Genomic DNA, 7005 nt, shown 5'->3' with positions numbered 1-7005 from the left:
TACACGGACTCGCAGGAAGCCTATCGTGCCTTCCAAAACACTCGCACTGCTACCGTCGTTGTCAAGAAACTTCGTCTCCATGTTAGCTACCTCCCTGCTCTGGGACATGACTTTCATGTACACTGGATCCCAGGACACTCCGGAATACCAGGAAACGACCGCGGGCCCACCGACTAGAGCGCGCTTTACTTCTATCCGCGCGGTAGAAACCACCCGAGATATTTCCCAGCTGGTTAGCCGACTACGTGGAGACGCACAATCAGTACACTCTAAGAAAAAAGGTGGTCAAAAGAGAGTCCCCGGCGCCGCGACTACCTTTAACGCTTGGTGAGTCAAAACAGAGTCACCGATCAGAGTCATAATTTTGGCGACTCTCTTTCGACTCGGTACGGGGCGCAACTTGGCGGGAGAGGGGAACCTAGTCGAGGAGCATAGAAAACAAAAAAAAAAGAGATGCCGCTCTGATTGGTCGCCGCAGGTGTGACGTCAGGCGTTTCCCGCGAGCAGGCAAGCAGCCGGAGTGGAAGCTTTTGAACTGCCTGCGCGCTCCGCCGGCGAGGCGTTCTTTGTGTTGTGGCCGTTAGGGCGGTTTTCGTAACTACGTGGTTTCGCTGGTCAGTGTCGCGACAATTTTACAGTGCTTTTGCCGTGCTCCACGTGAGGACAGCGTCCATAATAAGGGAAGATATACGGACGGAGCTGCGGCAACACAGCAACTGCATCTGATAGAGGTAAGTGAAGTATTCACCGCGGCGAGAGATTTTCCCTCGTGAAAAAACTTCGTGCACTTTGCGAATAACGCTCATTTGTGTAAGATATGCTGCTTGAAGACTATGCGGACAGTCGTGGCAGAAACGTCGAACCTCATTTCTGCGTGAGTGGCAGGTTTTTCGACGGCCTCAGTATGCGAACAGGGCAGCATGACCGTTGGCGCGAGCCGCCGCCGATGGCTCGCCCCGCCGACGAAACGGCGACCTTGAACACGATGGCCGCTCCACGGCCAAGGCGCAGTGAAAGTTTGTTTCACGTGAACACGATGGCCGCTCCACGGCCAAGGCGCAGTGAAAGTTTGTTTCACTTCCTCTGGCGCTTTTATTTGACCCTGAACACGGAATGCTGAGTGCGCTTTGATGAATTTAGCTCAGGCTGACAGAAGGGCGAAATGTCAGCGGCTTATTTCGGCTTATTTCGGCTTATTTCGGCGCCAAGCAGCAGTCACTTCGTACAAATGCGGGACGCGTATGTATTGGTAGAATATAATTTTGCGCGTACAGGACAATTCAAATACGAACCGCGGTGCGCACAGCCAAAGATCCCGGTGCCGTCACCTGGCAGCGGCCGAGGAAAACGCACGGACATGCGTTGTTGAGATATCGGGAGCGAGGCTGCGTGTCCCACTGCGATATGTTGCTGTCTGCTCGCTCGCATGTTTGCTTTGTCGCCATGCCACAAGAGCGCTGACAACAATTGTTAGTGATCCGGCGCGAGATAGTATAGGGTATCTACGGCCACTGTGTGCTCGGCTCACACGAGTGCCTGCTCCCCCTGTGTGCTGGCGTCACATTGCCGACATAGCTTTGCATGTAGGGTGCAGTAACTTGAGCAAATAACGATCGACACCTGCTTCGCACCCAAACCATGCTCAGTACTGCCCGCTCCGCAGATTTTACTAGCACTAATGGGCCTGCCCTCCTCCCCTCCCCATCCCTCACTCTCACTATAATGTTTGCGAAGGTAAACTAGTGTTAAATAAGTTCCCTTTGATAACGGTTGAAAGTGTATCAACTGTTCCATTTCAGTAGCCATCAACCAAAGCAAACGCCGGGTACCTCGAGGAAGCTTGATTTATTGAAGGGTTTAACGCACCGAAGCAACGCAGGCAATGAGGAACGCTGTAGTGGAGGGTTCCGGATTAATTTTGACCACCTGGGGATCCTTAACGTGCGCCGAAATCCCGTACACACGGACCTCGAGGAAGCTGGCGTAGCTTTATGGGTTAATGGTTCGGCGAGGCACAGTGAAATGCGGTTTTTAGTTTTCAGCTTTTTCAGGTTATGATGTCTGAATACCGCGTCGGTAAGCTTACAGTGGCTGGTGCTAGAGGAATATAGGCGGTGCGCAGAACGCTTTTAATGCTACTTCTGTGACTGATTCTTGCGCAGAGACTGTGCTCGTTACTAGACCATTTCTATGTTTTGCTCGCAAGCCTGGTCTCGCCTGCTCCAGCAACGCGTAGATGTTTTGTTTTTTGTATAAACATGAAATTGTGCACCATCCTGCTGCAGCTTGCACACCGTAAGCGTTTTGTTCATAGGCCGCCGGTCTAACAAAAGGTATATTAGCATTGTGTGGGCTTTGGAGTGAACTATTATTATGCGTTAGGGTGGCGCAGGAGCGTTTGCAAGGCCACATTCGTGAGCAAAAAGCGGGGAATATCCTCCTTAACGAGCACACGTACGTGGAAATCAGGCATAAGGAAGCAGGCAAGGAAATATGTGGGCACTCAGCGTTATCTTGCACTAGATGACAATTCCTTTGTAGTACTATAGCTCCACACCGCTTTTGACTCGATTTATAATTGCCAACTAAACGGCGAAATGCAAATTCGGCCGCTTCGCGCTAGCTGAGCCGTCAAATAAACGTTTCTAGCGCTAGCCACCACAGCTACACTTCGGAAAAAAAGCCTAAAAAGCGCGAGCAGTACAAACTCAAAGAACGAAAAAAACCTGGTGGACAGCCCACGATCATATTTTTGCATGGGGGTGCAACAACTCGCCTTAGACGGCGCAGGTGCGTTACAATAGGAAGGGAGAGCGAGAAGGAGGGAAGGAGCCGCCAACTGATGATGAGCGGCCGAGATAAATGGGCCGGCGGTATTTCTCTTTCACCTTGAGGAAAAGCCAACTTGGGGGGGGAGGGGCGCATTCCTTGATTGTAGGGTTTTACGCGCCGACGCAACGCAGGCGATGAGGCGCGCCGTAGTGGAGGGCTCCGGATTAATTTTGACCACCTGGGGATCTTTAACGTGCGCCGAAATCTCGTACACACGGGCGTTTTTGCTTTTCGCCTCCATCAGAAAAGCGGCCGCCGCGGCCGGGAATCGAACCCGCGACCTCGTGCTCAGCAGCGCAACGCCTTAGCCACTGAGCCACCGCGGCGGGTGGGGGGCGCATTCCTGCGTCATTTGCCGTTCGATATAGCGGGTTTCGCTTGTATTTTTATTCGATATAGACGTAATTTTTGCTATATTTTTCACTGCAACTATACTGTTACCGGAAGGAGTTCGACATACTGGATAAATCGATGAAAATGGTTTCCATCAGTTGGGCTCGGCTGTACAACTTTAGTTTGCTCTCTTTACAGATGCAAAAGGTGTCAGTGCTACCGTTTGGTTGCCCCATTTGGTGAAGGAAAGAGAGGATGACATCTTCACGATACTGGTGAGAACAGTGAGCTTAATTTGCGAATTAGATGGCAACATTGGCAAAGGGCTCTTGGCTTGAGTTGCCCTCGGCATTAAAAATATTAGGGTGTACCCAATATTAAACTAAAAGAAATGCTGTACATGTAAGAGAGAGCAACTGGGAAAAAATTGTTGCTCTTTAGAAAGGCTGGCTGACGTGTTTAGGCTTAACGTTTATGGTTACTTTGACCACCGGTGGCGAAATATCCCTGACCATGTACAGTCGGTAAAACGCTTGTCTATAACAGCGATTTCAACTTCAACCAGCTACATCCTAAAACTGCCGAAACATACTCGTTTCAAACATGTCGGAGGCAAAAGCGAAGGGCTAAGACTTCAGAATTCCGCAGTAGTTTTATTCAAATCCCGCACCGGCGGGGCAGGACAGGGCTGAGAGTGCGAAAGCTGTGTTATAGACAAGCCTTTTACCGGCTGTACTTTTTTGCTTTCCTAAAGGTGAAGTGCACTCAAAATTTTGGTGTCTTGATAACCTCAATTTTGTAACTTACCATAAAGAGAAGCCTTAAGGGGAACTCCAGACCCTGGGAAGGAACCAGTGTGTTTAAGATATCAGCCAGCAAAATCAAGCTTTGGGAAGTTCCACAGTGGGGTAGTTGCTAGTGCTTTTTAACATCTTGAAGTAGCACAGACTAGATACAGACATGAGAAGTCGAAAATGAACAGACAACAGCGCTTTGTAAATGGTTCGGCGCAACATGGTATTTACTGTGTAACTTGTCCTCATGTAATTTGTGAGTGCGTGACCTAAGCACCTATTCTTGAAAAAAAAAATTTACTTCCACAATATCTGCGCTCCAAAAACGTTTTGCTGTGTTAGCTGTGTGCCATGGGATAAAGCTGAACATAGCAAAAGTGCGAGAATGCCAATGCAATGGGTGAAGCAGGGCATTTGCTAAATGGAACTGCCTGCTGTTATTTATGAACAAAGAAGCAACGAATGTAGACGGAAGGGTCGGCGGTAGCTCAGCGTTTTTTCGGTCTCTTCGGTTATTTTGATCTTATCACCAAGCGTGAGTGACATTTGAAGCATTTGTTTGTTGTGCTCATCCAGAAAAATAAAAATTGACCTTGTGGCTCTGAGCACCCTTCACCGATTGTGAACTAACAGAAAAACAGGCACGAGCGGCTGCAGTCGCGATTGCTTGAGATAATGCCTTGAGCATACTGGGGTAGTAAAGAAACGAGTAGAAAAAAAGTGGTGCCACAAAGAGACAAGCCGGGAGATAGCGCAATGTTAAAGGAAAGGCTGTGGCTAGCGTTCCGTCGAGACGGAACGATATACAAGTGCTAAAGTTCCGTCCAGACGGAACAGAGCGCTGTGAGTTATCCTTCCCAGACGGATTACAACTGAGAGCTTAGCGTTCCGTCCAGACGGAGCCGGCGTGAAATTTGTACAGTTCCGTCCAGGCGAAAGTAAAACCGGCTGATTAGACCCGACCTTGAGTATTCATATTTGGTGTAGGGGTTGCGCCTCGGAAACGCTATAAGGGTGTCAGGTTCCGAGTCATGCATCACATGAAGCTAGCTGCGTGTACTTGTGCGTTATACAACCGGCGTATTTAATGTGTAGGTTATAAAGGCAGGTTGCTGCGACCCCAATGATTAATCATAAGAAGCGGGTCTTCGCATAACCGGGCGGTGTACTATAACTGAGCTTTCCCTGTAACTTATCATCGCAGGTATTTTAGTTTTCAGTCCACGTGGCATACTAAAGACAGTCAGAGTAATAATTTATACATATTGATGGCTGTCCACATAAAGAACTTTTTTATAGCAGCTAAATTTCAGCATTATTTGTCTTTTTTTTACAGGACCCAGATACTGCATACTCGCAACCGACTCTGCTGTACACGGCAGCACCCCACTGTGGTCCGACTCAATTAAGGTGGTGTGCGAACATGTATCCGTTAACGTCTTTGACTTCACGTCAGGAATCGCTCTTGTATGTGCCATGTACTGGGCATACAACCTGCAGTACTTGAAGTCTGCAAAGCAGACCTTTACAGTTTTGGAGGAATTGATGGTGGTGCGAAAGGGCGCATGCTTGAGCACCTTAATGCCGGCGACAAAGGTAGTCACTACCTTGAGAGCTCGTGCAGGGGCAGCGAGGGAATAAATACATTGTCCAGTGCCAGCAGATCAAGTGGTGGGTGTTGCAACGTATAGCCTCCGAGTAAATTTCTGTGTTCTAAAATGAACAAAATATTTTCAGGAAAATTATAACAATCATCCATTAATAATTCTTTGACACCCTTTTTTTAATGTTCATTTGCATTGCGTATGAGTGGTCAAAGTGGTCTTATCATAAAGCCGAACCTAGCTGTATGCATGAAATATGAATGTGTTCAAGATGAAATTTTTATTAAGCAATAACACTCCCGAACTCTGTTTTGTGTATTTTATTGTCCTGTTTTCAATTTGCCAGTTGTATTGTTCTAGAATTTTTTCACTTCAGTTGTCTAAAATGACATTTTCAAATATTTGTATTTGTTATAATGTGGTTAAGAAAAATTGTGTTTTCATATTCACTTAACATTTTGTGAAGTTGTTGAGCCAGCAGCTGTTGGCTGATTACTGTTGTAGGGTTGTGTTTTGTATATGTGAGCTCAAGTGTTGCTTGTCCCGTTCAATGTTACAATTTGTTATTTGAGACACGAATGTTGTCTAAGGTAATAATCTTGAATCTTGTATTTTTCACGTTTCTTCTAGTCATGTATATGTTGTCTAAGACAAACTCGTGATTTTTATTTCTTGTAGCATTTTTTTATAAATGTGGTTTTAAAAAATTTGTGTTTTCATATCACTTATCATTTTGTAATGTTAGTGAGCAACCAGCTGATGGCTGATCACTGTTGTAGGGTTGTGTTTTGTATATGTGAACTCAGTGTTGCTTGTGCCGTTCAATGTAACAAGTTTTTGTTATGTGAGACACAAATGTTAAGGTGATAATTTTGAATCTTGTATTTCTCACGTTTCTTATAGACCATTGTATGTTGTCTAAGACAAAAACTCGTGATTTTTATTTTGTGTCAATTTTTTTCTAGTCATTGAGCCAATGCATAATTTGAAACGGTTGTAGACTTTATTTCAATAACATGGTTGTTTTGGTACTTTGCATTGATGTTTCTTGCATGTATGCATGGGTGTCCTTATAGGGTCATAATAGTATCTGTATGGTATTTTTTTATCCTATCGACTCTGGAGCGATTCTGTTTGCTCGAGTCGGAAAATAATCGACTGGACTTTTCTTTGCAGATTTTCAGTGTCGGTGAAGGTGCTGCAGAGTCCTGCATGCTCTATCTCAGGGGTCGCGGGATTCCCTTTCAGCAGGTCAGGGCGACTTGGCTGGGGTCATGTAGTAGCCAAAGTAGCCAAGCGGGATCTCTATAGCCAAACGGAGAGTCTGTGTGACTACTTTTACTGCTCGCAAAGTAGTCATGAAGACTCTCTTCGTTTGAAAATTAGGAGTCGAGGTGACTTCCCTTACAGAGTCCTGCATAGCCTTTTTTGACTCGGTCTAA

The 7005-nt window shown here is 46.5% G+C and overlaps 1 long non-coding RNA gene across 1 annotated transcript; it reads left to right on the top strand.

Annotated features, from left to right (window-relative positions):
• The first annotated feature begins 469 nt into the window (after positions 1-469).
• LOC144166563 (uncharacterized) lies at positions 470-6175 on the top strand. The gene is made up of 3 exons (XR_013321705.1): positions 470-731; positions 3364-3440; positions 5296-6175. It is a non-coding gene; the product is annotated as an uncharacterized LOC144166563 (long non-coding RNA).
• The last annotated feature ends 830 nt before the right edge of the window (positions 6176-7005 follow it).

The sequence above is a fragment of the Haemaphysalis longicornis genome, unplaced genomic scaffold, assembly GCF_048455015.1.
Source record: "Haemaphysalis longicornis isolate Haplotype H1 unplaced genomic scaffold, Haemaphysalis longicornis Haplotype H1 scaffold_1, whole genome shotgun sequence".
Taxonomy (NCBI): Eukaryota; Metazoa; Arthropoda; class Arachnida; order Ixodida; family Ixodidae; genus Haemaphysalis; species Haemaphysalis longicornis.
This window is presented reverse-complemented; position numbering and strand designations above follow the sequence as displayed.